General features: G+C 39.9%; 1 protein-coding gene and 1 long non-coding RNA gene across 5 annotated transcripts in view; one reads left to right on the top strand and one right to left on the bottom strand.

The window, feature by feature from the left end:
* The window catches only part of COL8A1 (collagen type VIII alpha 1 chain), a 152,404-nt gene extending 146,838 nt beyond the window's left edge, over window positions 1–5,566 (bottom strand). For 2 of the 3 annotated variants that reach the window (XM_063630586.1, XM_055259841.2), the window contains exon 1: window positions 5,479–5,566. The gene's annotated coding sequence lies outside the window, so the exon portion shown is untranslated. The remainder of the gene's footprint in view (window positions 1–5,478) is intronic. The other variant, XM_063630587.1, reaches the window with a different exon arrangement.
* The window catches only part of LOC134735473 (uncharacterized), a 303,786-nt gene continuing 286,920 nt past the window's right edge, over window positions 1,433–18,298 (top strand). Inside the window, exons 1-2 of one of the 2 annotated variants that reach the window (XR_010118622.1) lie at window positions 1,433–1,586; window positions 2,345–2,466. This is a non-coding gene — a long non-coding RNA (uncharacterized lncRNA). The remainder of the gene's footprint in view (window positions 1,587–2,344; window positions 2,467–18,298) is intronic. The other variant, XR_010118623.1, reaches the window with a different exon arrangement.

The raw sequence follows: 18,298 nt of genomic DNA, 5'->3' as shown, positions 1-18,298 counted from the left end.
GAGAATCCTATTAAAATCTCTTGTAGCATTTCAAAACTCTTGGAGATTCTCCCTCCTCTGTTTCAGAGGGATAAACTTTCTTGGCTTCACTGACTTGTCTCTATACTCTTGGTCCCTTGATCACCTCTCCCCTCTGTTACAACAAATCTTATACCTACACATTCTGACCGATGTGTCCTTTAATGTTTTTCCTGATTATCCGTTATGGATATTTTGCTCTTTCTCTCATTAGAGGCTGAGGAAGGTACAAAATGGTTAAATTGGCAACACTGTCTGTTGGGTGGAAGAAGAGGAGAGTTACGCTGGAAATCTCACATTCTAATACATTTGTTCTCTCAAATGAATATTGGAACTAGATCTTAAGCCTCCTGTAAAAAATAATACAGTTTCTAGAACTCAAGTAAATATGGGAAGAACTAGTGAGAGTATTCCAGACAGGAGAATGGCTTAGCCATTGCTAAGGCTAAAATGAACTCTCCTACATTTCCCAAAGCAAGGGAGAATCTTAAACTCAATACATTTGAGACCTGAGTCACTATATGTCCGTATAGACTCTATTTTCTACAAAGTAAAATTTACTTTGTAAATCCCTTACTTTGTAGAAAGTAGTTTTATAGACTATATTTTCTACAAGTAAGAAAGGAGTTTAGGAAAATGGATATTTTATACTTAGCTTTTTTCACCATTCATTCACCCACTCAACACAGATTTACTGAGCAGCTACTATGTAACATATCCTGGGCTGGTTAAAAACATACCATCCCTGTGACGGTGATGACCATTGACTTCACTCTTCACAAGAATTTATGTCAATGTGTCCTAGACATTTGGTAGTAGAGGTATAGCTGTAGTCCAAACCTCTACCAAGCTATGGTTTCTGAGAGCCCTGTATGTTAAGTGCCTACGGAATGCTCAGCATAGTCAAAGACACCTTAGATTATACCAGGAGCCACACTGTAGTTATTCAAGATTAAGCACTGGTTGGAGACTCTGGCTGTATGAACTCCAGTCTTGGGTGTGCTGTACTCATCTGGGTGGCCTTGGGAAAGACATTAACCTTTCTGATCTTTTGCACCTGTAAAATTAACTTTTAGTTACAATTAGCTCCAAGGTCTTTTCCAGCATTTATCTTTTGTGATTCTCTAAAGTTTTTTTAATTTCCAAGAAGTTATAATAGGTACTGGATAAGTAAAACGGCTTTGAAACCTCATCTCAGATATTCTGTTGGAGGCAAGTAGCAATTTTAAATTACTTTCTTCTAGGTATGTGAATTAAAGTTTAGAAAAATGTGAAACTTTTACATTTGATTGGGTGAAAATTTATATCCTATTTAAGAGAAGTATGAGGAAATTTTTGGTAATGAGAGAAGCCACAAGTATGAGTGGTTCTTTGGAAACTTGTTCTATGAGAATTAAAAAGAGATTTTTTCCAGTGAAAGAACAAAGGAGATGTCACAGAGGGACTATGACTGCATCTGCACATCATGAAAGATTTGCTGAAGGAGAGAAGGGTCAGTTTTTGTTGTCCAGGAGGGACAACGGAAGTGAGCTCCAAATAAATAGAGGACACCGAAGGTGAATTGTCAGGTGTGTGTTCATATTTTACATAGTCAGCTACAGTTGTTGCTTTTGCTCTTATCCTACATTGAGAAGTTAGAATTCATTATTTTTATTTTAATTGATTACTCTATGATCAGTTTTGGTGAACACTTTTTGTTTTATTCACTTCAGTTTGAACTGATGCAATTTCAATGGCTTCATGGATTTGAGTACACAAGGCTCCAGGCTTACAGACATTCTAACCTTGTGTAACTCCCATTAATCCCATTCCTGCAATCTGCTTGAGGAAAAACTATGGAGAACCTTCTTCCTCAAACAACAAACACAGTTACTAAAGTGATAGAGGGATCTCTGATTAGCAGCTTTTCTCTGTTGGTGTTGAAATGTGGTTAATGCTCATACTTCTCACTCCTTATCTCTCTAGAAAGGGGAAGTTCAGTAGAGCTATAATTTAGTACTGTGGGGTGTAACCTGCTGTTAATGTCTGCCAGGTCACTGGAAGATCTTCTTCATTATACTCTTAGCATTTTGTGACAACTTTTGAACACGTTCTTTAAAAAAATGTGTATTCCTAGATGCTTTAGGGATTAAGAGATCCTTTTCACACAATGCTAAAAAGAAAGATTCTCTAAATTCCAAAGGGCATTCATTCTCCCCTTAATTCTCCTCTCCTCTCCTTTTGGTTTTCTTTTCACTCAATAGTTAGACCAGTACCCCTTTCACAAGAATACACTCAAGTTTCAAGATCTGTACCTTCTTTAACTTATGTACATATATGTTTATAGGGGTCTGGTTGAAGAGAAGGAGGTCAAGGCAGAAACACCTAGCTCCCAGGGGGTTACTTGGAGGACCAGAGTTTTTAGGAAATATGGTGTGTCTCAATCTGTCTGCAAGTTTCCATACCAAAGTGGGTAACCATGGATAAGGAGTAAATTGCTGTTTCTAACTTTTAACTTGCAAATAAGCACTCAACATTACACTTTTCAGGAGACTTAGGGTTGGTTTTGTTGACATGACCCATCCATTAGTTAAAAACATGTTTTAAGGAGTTTATTTTTTTTTATTTTTTATTTTTTACTCATAGTATAGCTTTTAGAATTATGACTAGCAAATTACTGTGGGTTTTTAAATATGGGGCAAACCTGAAATCATTTTCATCATTAGAACCAAGCTGTTCTTTTCTGTTAAAGAAGGAGGGCTAAGGAGAAGGGCACAGTAGAGATGGATCTTATACTCTCATTGATTAAAAAACAACAAACAAATAAAAAGACAAGAGCAGACATGGATTTTTGCTCTTCCCCATCCTCTCATGTTCACATAAACGAAGGTTGGGAGAAGTTGCGTTTCGTAACAGAGCTCCTAATCTTGCTTTTCTCCTAGGGCACTTCTGTGATTCCTCCAGCTTCTCTTTCAAGTCACTTTTCACCCGAATCTTCTTCTCTTTGATTTTTATTTCATAAATAGGAATAAAGTGGCATATGTTTTCTGATCATGAAAAGGATATCATTTTATAATTTTGACAATAGTAGAACATCTAAAATGCACATTTCTGTAGGATCAGCAAGCCCTCAAAGTCAGTAGAGCGCCCTTCTTGTGTCTCTAGTGAAAGGGGCAGCTTCTCATCTTGTCTTTTCTGAGAAACATTAAAAAGTCCTCCCAAGCCTGCCACAATGGCATTGGTTGGGTATAGTCATGGACTTGATCAAGAGGCAGCTATATAATGGCAAAAAGAGGGGACTAACGTGAAGTATCCACATCTCATGCAGAAGGGGAGATTTGGGGGCGACTACATGAAACTTCAACACTGATTTTTCTAAAAGCTTAAGAAGAGCAGTGTCATCTTGCTTGGTATGTACCCTATGGAGAAAGGATAGCTTTGCCCCTGGGAAAGTTAGGTCATGAGCAATCTAAGATGATCTCACTCAGTTATTTAGGGGCTTGAACTTGATGGGACATAGGGAAGGCAGTTACTGTTTAACGGTCCATAGCTGGTCCGGTGGATTAATTGCCAGAGAAAGCAGAAGCAAACCCTTGGAGAATACTTTTATCCCCAAACTTAGGAATAACTGGAAGCTCATTTAAACTGGGAGCATTTCACCCTCCACCCCAAGAAAAGATAACTTCCCTCCAGGGGATCTGGTGAATGAAGCAGCGTATTTTCATCCTTGTGATAATGGGTGTGAGTCAGGCACTACCATAAAAGAAGAATTAACTTGAATGTGCCACATACTTGGTCTGGCCTTGTCCCATACCTGTACTCTTGTCATGGTTGATTACCTACGTACATCAGATATAAAGCAAGCAGTCTGCATTGTGGCATGAGATAAAAGGTATGTTAATATGCTCAGGTCACATACTATCTTGGCCAATAGTAATTTTATATCATTTGCTTAAAGGAAACTGCACTTCTTGCAATATCTTTTTCCAATGAAGAAAAATTTAACATGACTGAAACTTTACATATAACTCTTGCATTTGAGTAACAGCATTGAATCTTCTCCATCTCAAACAGAACTTTTAAATATTTTTATTACTTTTGATATGCAAAACTAAGGAGAAATGGTTTGGAAGACCTAAGTTAAATTTCTAATGAGTCTTGTTTCTTTAATGGGGAGAATTTTATACAGCTTTGATGAGTTTTTTCTTTCCACATGAGATAATATAAACAAACAAAAAATAAAAAAGTGAAACATTTCCCTTCTTACTTTAAGAACCTTAAGGGCTAAAGGAGTGGTTTGGTTTCCTGACTGGCACTTTTGGTTTGCCGTCTCTAAGTGAGCTTGAGCAATTCCTCAGAGGAAACATTTGAAGAGGGTTTTTCTCCCACTTGAGAGAGTTTCATCCCACACAACCCAAAGAATTTGATGGCAAACTTCATGGACCAAGTGTCTGGTTTTACAGAAGTGGCTGTGGAGTATATTTTTCCTTTCACAGGTGCACATTTATTCTACCTTAGGAATAAGAAGAGATCATTTTATTTTAAAGAGGATAGCTTAAACACTGAATATCTCTGATAATTGGATGCCAATCAGGTAGGTTGTAATTTACTAAATGAGGGGAAAAAAAGGTGGAAAGAAGGATTAAAACTTCCAAAGCCTTTCTCGCTGATCTTTCTTTACAACCATCTGGTGTGCACAGAAGTATTGTATAATCTGGCCTGTATTATTCTCTTACTGTGAAACATATTGAAACGCTTTATGTTTAGGTGAGTGTACAGAAATTCATGAAGTTCTTTTATACACTTTCTTAGTTCCATCACAATTCTCATTTTAGGATGTCATGAAAAGATAGCCTGGTGAGAGAGCACATTCTACCCTGGCTTGTAAATTTGGATTTGTTCCTTCCTATCTACCAGCCACCTGATTACTTACTGTCCCCATGCAAAGGGCACCCGTTCACATCATTTTTTTTCCAAGCGCTAAAACCTGGAAAGATATTTTTTTAAAGGACTCACAGAAGCTGTCTTGGGGGTTTGGAAAACATCACAAAATTGTTAGCAGACCTTTTGACTGTGCTATTTTTAGTAAGTTAACTGTGTTCTTTTAAAGTACATTTTTGACAATGGGACAACGTTTTCCTTGCCCCCACTGATGTGTGAAATATGTACAGTGAAAAACGTCAGTACAACACCCCAAACAGATACATTTTAACCTCAGCAACAGTCAGCAACAGGAGAAAAAGTGATTTAAAAAGAGAAAGGTTTCGCAATATTTATTCTGCTGTTTCTTCCCTGAAGGAGCTTTTATTTTACCATTCAAACAGAAGTTTGTTTTCAAACCAGTTGCTAGTTAAAGGAGCAGCGGATCGCGCATCCCTAAGAATCAGCTCTAACCAAACAGCAAACGCGTTGGCCAGAGGGTGACTTATTCCCCCACAGCAACCCCTGGTAGGTGAGCTGCCTGCAGAAGTGCTATCTTACCTTGAGCACGTAAGATCAGGGAGAGAGGCTCGCGGGCTCCCACGGAGAGGATCGGGGAAGGGCTGTGATCCGCTGCTGGTAACATGCACTTGGCTTTTATGGGCAGGTGGGAGGAGCTGCTCCTCATAGTAGGTGGGCAGGGAAGGAGCGGCGGGCGGGCAGCCTCTGGAGGAGCTGGACACTCTTCTCTGGGGAGGGGCGGGCAGAGACGGGAGCCTGCAAGGCGGAGGAGAGACGACGGGGCGGGGGGAGGGGAGGCGCGGTCACGACGGAGGAAGGAGTGGAAAAGGGAGAGACAGGGAGAAGGGAAAAAAGAGAGGGAACGAGAAGTAGAGAAAGGGATCTAGACCACAGATGGGGAAAGGTGGGGGAGAAAATGAATAGCAGAGGGAGAGAGAGAGAGAGAGAGTCTGGGAGGAAAGGGGAATTGGAGTATTTTCCGTTTTTGCATGACATTTTTTGGCAGGGGAGTTGTGGGTGATTGTGACTTTCGAAGGTGTTTTCTGTGGATTTGGGAATTTGAAAAGCTACATAGCGGTCCGGGAGAACTGAAGGGTTTCTAAGCGAGGCAAGGGAGGAGAAGCTGGGCGTCTGGGCAGCAGAGCCAAAGTGCAGGGTGGACCCGGACCTGGAGCTGGAGGCATTGACATAGCCTGGAGCCAGGCAGCCCCCAGCCCTCAGCCCCGTCCCACCGCCCGCTGGTGAAAACCGCCCCATCCCTCTCCCTCCAGGCAAGACTTATTAGACAAGAAAGTTCCTGCCCTCCCTGTCCTCTGAGCATCCAGAGGCCCCTTTTGAGACTTCGGCATCGTTAAAGTAAATCCAGCAACGGGGAGGATCTGCGTGGACTTGCTTGTGGAGAGAGGAACCTCAGAACCAGCCTGGGTCTTCCAGCATCTGCTTATGTAACATAGGATTTCAGAGCTCTCTGCCCTCTGGTTATTTTCGGTATTTAAAACTCTCTCATTCCTAACAATCGGAAAACGTCTTGGTGCCACAGTTCTTTCTCAGTGTGTCTTAAACATTAAGAGAGGATTCAACCAACAAGTGGCTAAAGGATCAGTCTGAAATTACTAAGAAATGCATTCAGAGAAAGAAAAACAAGCTCCTTTCGCTGCTGAGTGGTGACTCACTTCCTAGCCCAAGCCTGATTTTTGCCACCAAAGGAATTAAAGCATTTTAAAAGAGAACCTGAGACTTGGGGTGGGAGATACAGTACCGGGAGGGGGAAAAGGCGGGAATGGGACGGGGGAGGATGGGTAGGCTACAAACAATAAAGGAACGAACTTGTACTGAATATGTATATATGTACTTGATTCAGTGTTCACAGCAACCTTATGAGGTAGCTATGATTCATATTGTGCAGATTTTTATTTTTTTAAATTTAAAGAAAGGCATCTCTAAGAGTTTAAATAACTAGCTCAAGCTAGCGAGAGGGGGAGGCACAGCTAGCGAGCTTGCAAACTTTAGGCACTCTTCAGTACACCAGGCTGCCATATAGAACACCCAGGTTGGTCTCAGGTTAGATCCTGATGTCATTGGCTGGTAGCAGGCTCCAAGAGAAGGAAACATGATGGTGAAGAGCAGAATTACTCAAACTTAGCACTACTGAAACTTTCGGGAGGATATTTCTCTGTTGTAGGGATCTTTCCTGTGCATTGTAGAATGTTAAGCGGTATCCGTGGCCTCTACCCACCAGATGCCAGTAGCGGTACCCACTCCGCACTCTCCATCCAGCTGTGAAAATAAAAAATGTCTCTAGATTTAGCCAAATGTCGCTGAGGGGCAAAATCCCCTCCTCTTCTTAAGAACTATTGGTCTAAAAAGGGTCCACAACTATAAAAAAGCATTTTAAAAGAATCTATTAAGAAAATACCCAATAGTGCCATTTGGATAATAATTCTTACGTCCATATGTGCCGAGTTTACACTGCACTTAGTTTTTTACATACGTATTTCCATCTGTTAGCTTCAAGAGCTCAAAGCCTCAATTGCTTCCTTTGTAACTAAGCTCATTCTCAATTGGTTACATCTGGGAGTCAACGAAATAAACTCCCATGTGCCTGGGATATGAAGCAAGAACAATCATATATGAAATAAAAAATTTAAAATTTTTATCGTAAACACAAATTTGACATTAGAGTTTTCAAATTTACTCACAATGTTTTGCATTATTGATTATTTGCCTTAATTTTTTATCTCTATGTTCCCTATTCAAATTATATTCAATAATTTTTTGGCTGCACAAAGTTATAACTAGTGGCTTACTAGCTAGCAAAAAATAAGTGCTCAATAAATATGTATAGTCTCGCTAATTGAATAAACAGCAATATTGAGTACTGACAATAAAGAATGGTCAGCATTTGTTAGTTTAATGAATGCTTAGAAAGCTAAAACTTTCACATCAACTTTCTGCCCATTTGCTATTTGGTTTTACTCTCTTCTTACCCTCCATAACTCAGTTTTCCTCTTCCCAAATAGTATGTCTTTTGAAGATGTGGCCAAATCTACTGAGTGAAGTCTGTCAAATGAATAACACTTGTTACTCGACCTAGAAATAGGACTGCATTATCTATTCTTGGACATAACGCTGAAATCAGATGTGATTTTATAAGCACAATACCACTTTTGGAACTTTTTAATTTAGCAAAGAATTGTGTTCTGGGGAAACAAAATGGAACTTTTAGAGGAGAATCTGGGTGATAAAACATGTTAGTAAATACCCTTATCAGATTACAACAAATCATCTTTTCAATCCTAAGTTAATGCCTCTCAAACATTCCAGTTCCATCACATACATGTGAAAAACAAAAACGAAAACAAAACCAGAAAGGCAAGAAAAGCACATTTGAAGAAAAGACAACTGATGGCTGTAGGCTGAATTTCTCTTCTTATTTTTAATTCTTTCTTCCTTTCAAACCTGAATATCCAGCCAACATAACAAAAGCACTGCTTTCGTTTTGTTTGGATGGCACTAATAATTAGTTCATTTCTCCCATTCACACTTGCCTGAATCTGATTCAGTAGCAGATCTGGACAACAAGTCAGGAACCCAGGAATGTGATCTCTTTGCTGACTCTTAGTGTGCCCTTCCTAGAATCTCTCTGAAGGTGACTGAGGTTTGAAATGACCTAGTTTGGTCTTCTGTGGAAGGAAAGGAATCCAATGACAACATACTAGATGCTCTGAAGTTTCCATTGTGTGGCTATAACAGCTACAGATCATTACCTTACTTTTGAGAGCTTTGCAAATGTAATCCTTTTTTTTGGAGTTTATTTAGAATTAATCAGTTAACAAATATTTATTAAGAATGGATATCAGACAATGTGAGGTATTCAAAGCAGAGGAAAATATGACATCTGTTCTCACAGAGGAAGAAAAGCATGAAATCCTGATAGTTGAATTTTAGTAAAGAGACTTCAGGGAGGAGGTGGCATTTGAGCTGAGCCATGGAAAGTAGCATTTGAATAGACAAGTGATGGACAGTAGTACGTTTCAGGCAAGGGAGGGTATGTGTGCAACCAGGGAAATCACAGGAGTATTCAGAAGGTGGTGAATTGGCCAGCATGACTGAATAGAAAGGTCCGTGTAGTAGAACAATGAGGCTGAGAAATGGAGAGGACGGATGAGGAGGGAAGAGGTCACCTCAGTAGTCTGAACTATAAACTATATTCTGTAGGCAATGCAGAATCAATGAAGACTTTTGAGCAATAGAATGGCATGGTGAAAGTGGCATATTTTCAAGATTTCATTTTTCTTTGAATATAGGGTCTTTATTGTAGCTTTGCAGATAAATGCTTGCCTGTACATCTCAGACTGTTAGCATACTTAGAAATAGAGAAAACAGAGTGTCTGCATCCTGCAGACTTGGAGGCCTGAGCAAGGTGGCAGAAACAGTAGTGGTTCTAGCCCAGTTTTCCCTGGAGTGCCCTGTATGGTTGTAGGAAGGGGGTAGGAAGGCAGGACCCACTTACGGTGTGGCCAGGATGACATATGGGATTCACATAAAGAGTGATGTCTTCTCTGTGTGTGAGGAGCCCAGTCTCTTTCTCATCTGCTGTAGCTTTACATTATCCCTAAATAATATACCTGATCCATGAGATCCTTGAGTTTTCAAGGATTTCTGGATTGGAAAACAATGTGATCTGGCTTTAAAAATTGCACATTCACATCTATGTTCTCAAATAGTTAATTTTTAACTATTTGTTTTTGCTGCCCATGTCAGATTTCAAACTCTAATTCTTCCTTTCACTCCTTAGAGCTTTAAAATGCAATAAATGTGGCTTTGGCCTAAGCAAAAGTCACAGACAGGTGTGCTCACTTGAAGTAAATCTGACAATTTGAAATACGGTGTACAGAAATTTGCTCTCCATCTATCAAATGACTCATCAGTCAGTCAGTCTTAGCCCGTGCTAAGCATGACCAAATATGATTGTAGTCTGTAAGGCACTTAAAATTGCCAACTCTCCTAGGGCGTTTAAAATGGGGTTTTATTTACAAAAATGGAAAACGCTTTACAGCACAGAAGAAAGGCACACCTCTTACGCATTCCAAAGGACCGTTGGATTTTGTGAGTCACTGTTTTCCTGTTGGCCCATAGGGTAGAGCTGACTGTTGCGGGTGACCCCACAGATGACTGCCTCACAGCTCCTGCTGGCTTTGTAAAGAGCAGTGCATGGAGAGTCAGGAAATCTGGAGTTTAGTCCCAGCTCTGCCACTGACTACCCAGGTGAAAACTTGCGGCAGGTGTTTTATCCTTTTTGGCCTCACTGTTTGCATTTGTAAATGTGTCTGCATTTGTAAAATAAGGGGGCTTAACCAGACCCTCTCTAAAGTTCTTTCCACCTTCCAGATGCCGCTGTGTGCCAGTTGGTGGGCACTCCACTCACTCAACATCCCCATGAAGTCAACTCAACATACAATGATACACATGCTCAATTAAGGTATGTGTATTAGGGTTCTCCAGAGGAACAGAACCAGTAGGAGATACATGCGCACGCACACACACACACACACATAACACACACACACACCAGTAGGATATATATGAGTTTATCAGGGATAATTGAATCACATGATTACAAGGCAAAGTCCCCTGCAAGCTGGCGAAAGAGAGAAGCGGGTAATGGCTCAGTCAAAGTCTGAAAGCCTCAAAACCAGGGAAGCTGACAGTGCAGCCCTCACTCAGTCTGAGGCCGAAGGCCCGAGAGCCCCTAGGGGGCTGCTAGTGCAAGTCCCAAGGTCCAAAGGCTGAGGAACCTGGAGTTTGATGTCCAAGGACAGAAGGAGGAGAAGCTGAGTTTCCAGCACCACACAGGAAGAGAGAAAGAGAAATCTGACTTAAAAAGCAAGCTACTTATCCCCATTCTTCCACCTGCTTTGTTCTAGCTGCCCTGGCAGCTGATTGGATGGTGCCCACCTGCACTGAGGGTGGGTCTTCCTCTCCTAGTCCACTGATTCAAATGTCCATCTCCTCTGGCAACACCCTCACAGACCCACCCAGAAACAATGCTTCATCAGCCATCTAGGCACCCCTCAATCCAGTCAAGTTGATGCCTAGTATTAACCATCACAGCATGGAAGAGCTCCTAATTCATTTCTCCAGTGTTTGCTACAAGGAGAGTACCCCTTAATATTAAACCTTATTTGTATCCTAGGTACAGAATCCAAAAGGTGGGGCTTACCATTGTTCCTTAAGTAGATCTTGACTGCAACCATTACCTCTCTAAGTTTCAGGGCTTGGTGGGCATCTCCCAGACCCAGCCATCAGCCTTTTAACTCTTTTCTTCTGAAGTAAGTAGTATTGTCCTTTTGATTGATGGAAATGTAACCACACCACACAGATCTCTGGTTTCTGAAAAATTTCCCTATTGTGCCAGATTTACTTGATGCCTGAATACATTAGCTTGATTTCCTAAGAAACTCTCTACTCTTACTGTAAACAGTTCCTTCTCCCCAGTCCTGTACCCTTTATTTAATTAGGAAAAATTTGGTCACCCTTTTTGCTATAGACTAAATTACTGTAGCTCTTTCTAGTCTTCCAAACTATTCGACTTTTATTTTGGTCTCTGAACCCTTTTCCCAGCTTTCACTCTCCCTATTACCAATGTCAACTAAAGTCACCTCAATCTTTTTTTATTCCTTAAGGAATTTAATTGTTGAGATTCTCTCATGGGGGCAGGGCAATGGAGGGAGAGCAATGTAGCCCAGGTATTTTTTTCCCACTCAAGGAGAGAAAACTAAAAAGCCTTCCAGGGCAGTAGAAATAGAATTCACTCCCGCTGTGTGCTATCTTGGACTCTAGCTACTATATGGCAATTGTCTTTGTCCTAGACTTCTCTGATGAATAATTATCTCTGCTTCATCTTCTATCTTCTGTTCCTTCTACTTATGGTTTAGTCTCTTATGTTCTTATTATTTACCTCATGTTTGATTTTAGTAAATCCAGTACTTTCTGCTCAGAGTTATCATATCTTATACAGCCTGAGATTTTTCATGATTTGAAAACTCTGATTTGAAAGGCAAAAATGAAGATCTGAGATGAGAGATCTAACAGGTGTGCTGGCCTGGGACTGGCATGTCCGATTCCCAGATCACTTCCCATGTTGCCTCGAAAGTAATCACCGTAAACCCCAGCAAAAATTATGTGATTCCCTTGTTCAGACATTGTTGATGGCATCACAACATTTACAAAAAACCCTAAATTTGTGTTTGACATTCAAAGCCCCTTTCCAAGGTTCAGGCCCAGTCTTTATTTCCAGTCTGATTTACATACTTTATGCTTCAGTCAGGGGAAACAATCTGCTTTTCCAAATGTTTGTTTGTTAACTTCTCAGCTCCCGCACGGTGGCTAATGGAGCTCCTGCTGCTGGGTCCACCTACGGACACATGCTCAAATCCTTTATTAATTCCATGCCACCTTCAGGAAATGCTTTCTGGTTAGTTTTCTGAACTGCCCAGGAAAATTGGTACTTCTCTTATGCAATTTTTTATAGTCTACCTTGTCTTATATATATGCTAACCTCTTTTCTTTGCAATTTTACTGCTCTTTCCTTGAGAGCCTAACCCTTTTTCCTGACACTAAGCCTAGCATAGACTAAGGTGTTCAATATGTATCTGTGGATTGTAGAGACTAAAAAATAATTAAATGCTCTCTTATCTTTCCCTATTCCCAGCCCCCTTTACCCCATTTGGCTCAAAACAAAACAAAAATAAACATTTAGAATTTCCTGGTACATTTCTTGCAGGGTCATAGAAATGAATTCTGAAGATCAATATGGCTTGCTTCCCATTTCTGAGGATTTTAAATAGTCTGGTAGGGGAGAGAGGAAGATAAATAGATAATTTCCCTTCACTGAGGTAAATTCTATGGGCAAGGTAAGTATGGGACTCTATAGGAGATCTAATGGAGCCTGCTCATTGGAGGGAGCTTTGAGGTGGTTACTGAGAATGCCAGGTGTAAGACAGAGAATATCTTTAAGTAACACACAGAAAAGAAAAGCTTGGTTCATCTCTGGCTTTTTGGGATGAAAAGACAATGATATGCTTTATATATTTTGGTTGAATATCAGGAAGGTCTGGCTACATGTTGGCCAGGAAACTAACTCTTCCTGCCAGGTGAGTCAGTCGAGGTGGGAGGGTTATTTGAACAGATGTGTTTCAACATTGCTTTGAAATATAAAGGGTCAGAATATACTCTTTTGTAAATATCACTGCACACTAAGAGGTTTGCCTGACTGACAGAGCAGAAGTTACACCTAATGCTGAATGCACTTGAGAACTGCAGCACTTATTTTTGGACCCTCTATGATGGCTTGACACCCTCATGGTGCCTAGTTCCCATTTATTTCCCTTAAAGACAAATAATCTTCTAAGATATCCTTAGAGAGTCTCTGTGATGAGGGGGAAAATTTAGAGCCCCATATACCTTGGCTTCTATATTATTTATGAATTTATTCCCTAAATGTGGACATATAATGGTTGGCCCTTGTCATTTCTGCTTAGAACCACCATATGGTTTTGTGAGCACATTGAGCGTGCCAATACCAGATCTCTTCATTTCTGGCAGCTGGTTTGTTTTCCTAGAAGGAAAGTCAAACTCTTGGAGTTTCATTTTATGCATAAGGAAATAGGTAGGTCTCTTTGCCAGAACATCACAGCTATTGCACATGACTAAATGAATTTTAGATCACTAGGTAAGGGAGTGGGAAGAGAAATGACCTGTTAAGAAATGAGACTTAAATTCTTGTGCAAAAAAAATGCTCTGTAAGTTGTAACTCATAGTTTTGGCCTTCTTGAATTTTACAGAACGAATTTGTGTCATTCTGTCTTGGTTTCATTTTATTTTTCTTAGTCTCATTTCTTCTGCTTTCTAATTTCCTTATTCTCTTACATTTTCAATTTATCCTTTCTGCATGTTGCATTCTTTCTTTTGCATGTTGCACTTCATTTATATGTCTTTATTAGACTTTCTGTGCTGTATTTATTATCATAGGGTATAGAGTTTTTTTTTAGACAGGGTCTCACTCTGTCACCCAGGCTATAGTGCAGTGGTGCAATCTCATCTCACTGTGACCTCCACCTCCTAGGCTCAGGCAATCCTCACATCTCAGCCTCCCAAGTTGCTGGGACCACAGGCACGTGCCCCCACACAGCTATTTTTTTTTTTTTTTGTATTTTTTAGTAGAGTTGGGGTTTCACTATGTTGCCCAGGCTGGTCTCGAACTCTTGGGATCAAGCAGTTCTCCCAACTCGGCCTCCCAAAGTGTTGGGATTACAGGCATGTGCCACCAAGCCTGACTTATCATAGAGTTTTAGGAGGGTATTGGGATCTCATCTGGCCACATGGCAAAGGAAGGACACCTGTTCAGGATCAGATGGGCTTCTTCATTCCCCACTCTCTCTGTAGCTGGGCCAGGAGGGTTTCTCACAGCTGGTGACATTTATCAAGATAACTTATGTTTATATCTGAACAAATGCCTATTAACTATTATTTTAATTTTTGTTATCTTGTCCGTCCTTCTACCTTCTACATCATATATTTCTCAAATAGAGGGGTCCAAAAGACTGTGGGCTCCTTGAAAGCAGGAAATGCTGTGTTACGCAAAGCACTAGTATAGGGCTAACCACGCTAATAAACATGAATTGATTTATTTTCATTTTTGAGATGAGGGCTATATACGTCTTTAAAATCCATGAATATATTTTCCTCTGATTTTTTCTCTTTGTGACAAAAATATTACAGGCACATGTAAATGATAGGTATTTGGGATATTGTTTTTAGGTCCCAAACTTGGGTTTTCATTTTTGAAGGGGATGCCAGTATCAGTGGTTTTCTCATAAATTAAGAATCCCACCTTGCATGCTGCTAGTATAGGCAAGAGTTTGGGGTTTCATGAGGGGAAGAAGTTGGCCTATTATGATAAGCATTTGATTCAGTTGAACATTTAATTCTATGTTCCTTCTAAATAATAATGATTCTCTGTGGAACTCTAATGCCTTGGAATATTAACAGATGTTACATAGCAAAAAATATTTCGAATCCATTTATGTCTTAGAAATTCTGCATTATTAAAATTAAACATATTTCTTTATTGTAAGTCTATTCTAATCCTTGAATGGCTAACGTCCTTTTCAAATTTCAAAAGTGAAATGTCATATATAGTGTTTTCTGAGGTTATTTGACTGAAAAACCAACCCCATACTCTGCCTGCCCTCTGAGGGGCTTCTCACAGAACTAATGCTCTGTGGGCCCTAAATTAGGGAGACTGTAAAACAAATGGCTACACTGGGAGGCCGAGGCGGGTGGATCACGAGGTCAGAAGATCGAGACCATCCTGGCTAACATGGTGAAATCCGGTCTCTACTAAAAATACAAAAAATTAGCTGGACGTGGTGGCGGGCGCCTGTAGTCCCAGCTACTCAGGAGGCTGAGGCAGGAGAATCACTTGAACCTGGGAGGTGGGGCCGAGTGAGCCGAGATTGTGCCATTTCACTCCAGCCTGGTGACAAAGTGAGATGCTGTCAAAAAAAAAAAAAGAAAAAAAGAAAAAAAAAGGCTACACTTCCACCACTGGTGCTACTACCAATACCAACATCACCACTCTCTCTTAAATACAGAAAGGCCTTGAGGCTTTTCAAAGACATTCCATATGTATCATCTCATTTCATTTTCATTGGCTATGATTAGTATAAGGCAAGTAGTATTTTAAAACTTGGTAGATGAGAAATGAGACACACTATATCAATAGTCGTGCCTTAGTATGTCAAAAAATTTAATGAGTTTCAGTGATCTGTGTAAAGAGAACACAGAGCCATGACTGAGTAATTCTTATATAGAGTTTTTCTCTGTTTTTTATTTTGTAAACATTTGTCTCTGTTTCAGCACTCTGTCCAGAGGAAGTGTTTCTAATGTGTGTAGTGATTTCTGCATGATTTCAGATACTGTCCCATATGGACAGAGATATGCTTCAGACTCAGCATTAACATGCCAAATGCATTTATTTGCCTGTGTAAAACAGATTAATTTAATGTTAGATCATAATGGAATTAGGAGAAAAAGAGTCCTTATTGAAGTCTAGCCAAAACATCTCATTTATAGCAGAGAATTTGGTACAGATTTATTAGAAATTCTGCATATAGTCAACTCATTTTGAATGTTTTGAAAACTTTCCTCTGCCCCCACTTTTTATATGGGAAAGGAGTGAGTGGTACCAAACAGATTCATTTCCTGATGTCCTTGAATGACACAGATTTATACAAAGTCATTAGGTGCAGAAATAAAAATAACCAAAGTAAAAGAAAGTAAATAAGATATATAGAAATCTTCAACTGTAATCACTGACCTTTAAGCAATTTCAGGCTGAGAGGCTTCAAGGGTGTTGTAGCATCTGCCCTGACACCAGGAAGAGACAGGACAGTGTGGTGGGATGCTGAAGCGCTGCTCTAAGACAGAGGCTCTGACATTGTACAGATATCCTCTTTTCCCCTGCTGGAGGATCAGTATCAATTTGGCTGAGATGCTTACCTAATGATTAATGCCAGCTAGTGGGCTAAGGGGTCATCTTGGAGCACTGAACTATTCAAGACTCAGGAGACATAGCTGGAGAAACCAGACTGAGACTTGAGTTAGGAAGAGCTGAGAGTCAAATATCAGTGTCTTCTCCATTACATCTTCAGTGCCTACCATGGTGCTTGGAACACAAAATTGTGTTCAATAAATATGTATGGAAAATATGAGTGATGAAAACAATGACAGAGGTACTAAGTCTGATGGGGACAGGCAGGATGGAAATTGGGGTGCAGTGCTTAGTCAGCGAGAGCATCAAGGGTGAAGAGATAAAACCTCATGGTGCCAGGTTCTGGATTAAAAATGACATAGTGGTTGGAAACAGGAAAAGAAGAAAACCAAGAATGTGTAGAGTATATCACTCAAGTTGTCCTTATTAAAGGAGAAGCAGATTGGTAGTAAACTTCAGATATACACCCTCATGGTTGTATGTCATATGTATTATATACTGGCAAATTCTTGTTAACTTTTTAATAGTATAGAATCAGTTCTTCTTGACTAGTCTTTATAAAAACCTGAATTATGCAAAACTTTTAAGGAGTTGGCAAAGAAGTAGGAAGACTCAATGGGGATTTCAAATCTGGTTTCATCTCCCATCTGGAGAAACTAGGTAAGCCCCACACTCATACACAGATACACAGTAAACAGGATGTATGCGGTGGCAGAGAGGGTCAGCATATGTTGTAAGTTTAACCAGAGACAATCTACATTAGCAGGATTATCAACGTGGAGATGTGGAAGAACCCATATTTCAAGTGACAGTCTGAATGGATTTTTTCTGGTCCTTGTTTATCATTGTTTGTCAAGTCCCTAGGGTAAGCTTCAAGAAGCAAGAGGTTTAAGACTTGTGTCGTTCTTATTAACTTTCACATTGCATTAGTAGTGGTTAAAGCTCTGGTTTCTATTTATGCCATGGGTCTGTTTTTAGCAAATTTGACTTGTGGCAGTTTGCCCATTATTGACATGTTGGTTTAAAGCATATTGGCAATGGAGAATGAGTGGCTTGATTTTCAAGAGATGAGAATGTAAATGTAAATGTCTGAGTTATCATGGGACTGACCATGCACACACTTCACTTGTCACCATCTCATTAAGTCAATTTCAAAAAAGAAAAAAAAAAGATTGAATTGCCAGACTTCTTTGCGTGCATATCTATTGTCCATATATGGGAATCATTAGACTATGTAAGTGTTGCCTTTTTGTACTCATCTGTGCTTCATGTTCACTGGGTGGAGTTATTCAGTAATATAAATATAAGTCACAAAAGTCCTAGACAAAGAGTTCTTTGGGCTGGGGAATAACATATGATTTTTAAAAATGTGTTTGTTGCTTCCATATGAGTTTTTGTTTATGTTCTGGATTATAGCCATTGCCACCATTGTGCAAAAGCCAGAAAGAAATTTAATCGGGTGTTGCTCATAGGAGTTGAGATTTATTATAGTTTTCAGTTTTCACTACATCTTACTGAGTCAATGAATCCAGAGGCAGCATACCTCCACTGCAGAGGTCTAAGACAGGCACTTTCAAAAAGATTGTTTCATAATTCTGTAAAATTATTTCAGTCTCTTTGTTAAGTTTGTCTGGCAGAATTCCGAATTCCTTCTCTGTGTTATCTTGAATTTCTCTGAGTTTCCTCAAAACAGCTATTTTGAATTCTCTGTTTGAAAGGTCACATTATCTCTGTTTCTCCAGGAGTGATCCCTGGTGCCTTACTTAGTTCATCTGATGAAGTCATGTTTCCCTGGATGGTCCT

The sequence above is a fragment of the Symphalangus syndactylus genome, chromosome 21 (genome assembly GCF_028878055.3).
Source record: "Symphalangus syndactylus isolate Jambi chromosome 21, NHGRI_mSymSyn1-v2.1_pri, whole genome shotgun sequence".
Taxonomy (NCBI): domain Eukaryota; kingdom Metazoa; phylum Chordata; class Mammalia; order Primates; family Hylobatidae; genus Symphalangus; species Symphalangus syndactylus.
The sequence above is the reverse complement of the archived record's forward strand: the minus strand, read 5'-3'. Positions and strand labels throughout refer to the sequence as shown.